Genomic DNA, 3,101 nt, shown 5'->3' with positions numbered 1-3,101 from the left:
GACGCCCGATAGTTCGGCTGCAGTTGGACGGCTGGCGGGGAGAGGGCAGGAGTCCAGAAAGGCCGGCTCCGGTGTCGAGAAGGAACCCAACGGGGTCTCCCTCTGTGTCCAGAGTCACCGAGGCTCTGGGTTTCCGGCACACCGTTGGTTCAGGGGACCCACCGGGGCGAGCGCAGGGCTGTCTGGTCCCGTCAGGGACACGGGTTATCCAGGGCCCCGCAGCCCGAGGTCCCCAAGGGCACCGGGATCTCCAGGGACTGTCTGCACACAAGGGGCCTGGCTGATGGGGTTTCCACTTCGGTTGTCCCCTCTGAGAACATCCTTGTTTCCAGCGCCCTCAACGGCCCTGTACGTGGCACTCGGTGCCAGGACCTCGGGAAGGCTGGTGGGACACAGTATGTCAGGCTGCAACTAAGGCCTTAGATTTTTTATTTGTTTGTTTGTTTTAGGGGAGAGAGAATGTGAGCAGGGGAGAGGCAGAGAGAGACAAAGAGAGGGGGAGACCCAGAATCCGAAGCAGCTCCAGGCTCTGAGCTGTCAGCACAGCGCTCAACACAGGGCCTGAACCCACAAACCATGAGATCATGACCTGAGCTGAAGCTGGCCACTCAACCGACTCAGCCACCCAGGCGCCCCTACAAGTATGTTTTAAGAGGCTAGCGAGAACCAATGTCCTTTGAAAGGGGTCTAAAAGGGCCAAAGTCAACGTTTTTTCCTTGCCTTTTTTAGCAATGCCACATAAACATGTCCCAGCCATGTGGGTGTCTGCTTTAAGACTGGTACAGGTTGGCATACGCCGGGCTGAGCATAGCAAAATGGCCCCGTGTGTCCTGGTAAAACCCTTCGTGTATCAGAGTCCTGCATCCCTCGTGCGGCCCAGGCATCCGTTCCTCTGTCCGGCAGACGCGACACAAATGTGGAGCATTCGGAAGCCGGAAGCAAGGACGTTACCATTGTCTCCCCAGCCTTTGGCTCAAAGGAGGGGCAGTTTCAACCAAGGCTTGAGCAAAACTACTCGAAAGGGCATGCTGTCCTGCCCTTTTGGTTAAAATCATAATGCTTCCCATCTTTTTTGGCAAAGGAGGAAAAAAAAGCCTTTACCTTTTTTTTTTCTTCAGAAGCAGACCAACAATCCAAGAAAACTTTGTCTTTTAACAGGCAGTAAATCACAATTTTAACATTATATCAGTGGTTTCGCTGAAGGGAAACCAACCTTGAGCATCTCATCAGGCATCTGAGTTATCACCACTATTTTGTCACCTTAGTGAAAGGAAAGTTCTAGAAGAGAGCCTTGTGGTATCTCCCCATGGAAAGACTCCGGAGAGGCTCTTCTGTGACAACAGCTTTGCTAACAGCCTTCCAGGTACGTTCGCGCCCACAGCCGGTGGTGGTGATGACATGAACATGCCCACACTCACAAAGGCCTTTGTGCCAATCAAAAATTCCTGGTCAGAATTTGAAATACAAGTGGCCTCCTAGGTCATCAGCATTGTGACAAGCCATTCTGTGCCTTCTCAGTTCTCCCAGCCCACTGAGTTGGAGGGTCACCTTCCCCTGCCGAGGACATCGGGATCCGGATCCTGCCGGGCTCAGCCAGGATGTCCTCACCATCCCCCGTGTTATCACCATGACAGAGAGGTGAGTGTTGTCCTGTCCATTTTACAGGCTGCGTATTTGAGTCTCGGGGTGTTAGATCCTCCTTGTTGGCAGGAAACACGGTCTGGGAAGGTACCAGGCTAGCCCCTTTGCCACCGACCATGAGCAGAGACAGCGGACAGAAATCAGACTCTCCGGGGACCGCCCACAGAGCACCTAGAAGAGCCAAGCGGGCTTGCGGGTCCCAGCGCCAGGGCCGTGGTCTCACGGCCACACGTCTCCCCCACCGAGAGCTCAGCCCTCCTCCTGCTTGTGGAGGCCAGAGAAGGTGGTTGCCTGGAGGCCTGGGGGCAAAAGGGACAGTGACCTGGCCAGTCGTCCAAACTAATAATCACCCTAACAGGCATCTCTGGGGAGGACCTGCAGACCAGAGCTGGGGTGCACTTTGGGTTTGAGGTGTAGGGTGTAAGAGCCCCCTCCCTTGAGCTCTCCTCCGTAGTGGGCAGTTGGTAGTAATGGACACAGGGGCACAGCCTCCCCTCCATCTGGTCCTCACTCTCTGTGCTGTCCCTCCCACACAGAGCAGCAGTGACCTGTGTCACAACAGGATCTTGCAGACATGATTGTGTGTGACCTCCAAGCCTGGGTCATAAAGACATCATCCTGCCAGGCTGTCTCTGGGAAGCCAGCCACCATGCCCTGTGGATGCCCAAGCAGTCCCGCAGAGAGCCCCATATGGAGAGGAACCGCCCTGGGAGGGGGCTGCTTGGGAAGGAAGTCCGCTGGCCTCAATTACACCTTCAGATGAGACCACAGCTCCAAACACCCAGCCAGCTGCTCCCGAATTGCCAGCCCCCAGAAACCGGGAGAGACCATATATGTTGATCATTCTACGACTGTGAGTCTTGGAGTGCCTGGTTGGGTAGGAGGAGGCAGCTAGCGGTTCTGCCCCCTGATGATGAGAAGGGACAATCCATACTGTCACCCATGCGCACACCCCCACACGCACTCAGAGGTTTTCAGATGGCCCTGTACGAGGCCTTGCATAGCGTTTAAGCTCACGCCAGCTGCTAGCCTAAATAAATCCCAAACTCTGCACAGCTAAACAAGAGGAAGGACGTCGTGGAGGACACACACACCTGCCCACCTCCATGGGCCCCCTGCCCGCACCCGCCTGCCTTAACTCCCCCTGCACGCATCTACTTGCCCCCTGCACACACACCCTTGCCCCCTGCACACAAACAACTGCCCCCTGCCCCCCAACACCCACCGGCCCCCTTACCCCCTACACATATCTACTTGCCCACCTGCCCCCCCGACATGCACCCATCTGTCCCCCTGCACGTAAACACCTGCCCCTGCCCCCCGCACACACTCACCTGCCTTCACTCCACCTGCATGTACCCACTCACCCACCTGCCCCCTGCACACACCCACCTGCCCCCTAAACGCACCCACATACCTCCCTCACACACCTCCCACTACCCCTCCTTACACACCCAGAT

The 3,101-nt window shown here is 56.4% G+C and overlaps 1 long non-coding RNA gene across 2 annotated transcripts in view; it reads left to right on the top strand.

The window, feature by feature from the left end:
* The first annotated feature begins 1,177 nt into the window (after positions 1–1,177).
* Positions 1,178–3,101, top strand: part of LOC115282901 — a 4,560-nt gene continuing 2,636 nt past the window's right edge. The window contains exons 1-3 of one of the 2 annotated variants that reach the window (XR_003904795.1): positions 1,178–1,363; positions 1,519–1,638; positions 2,183–2,494. This is a non-coding gene — a long non-coding RNA (uncharacterized LOC115282901). Of the gene's footprint in view, positions 1,364–1,518; positions 1,639–2,177; positions 2,495–3,101 lie in introns of both variants that reach the window. The other variant, XR_003904794.1, reaches the window with a different exon arrangement.

Source organism: Suricata suricatta, chromosome 17 (assembly GCF_006229205.1).
Source record: "Suricata suricatta isolate VVHF042 chromosome 17, meerkat_22Aug2017_6uvM2_HiC, whole genome shotgun sequence".
Classification (NCBI taxonomy): domain Eukaryota; kingdom Metazoa; phylum Chordata; class Mammalia; order Carnivora; family Herpestidae; genus Suricata; species Suricata suricatta.
Note: the sequence above shows the minus strand (reverse complement) of the source record. Positions and strands in the feature narration are given on the sequence as shown.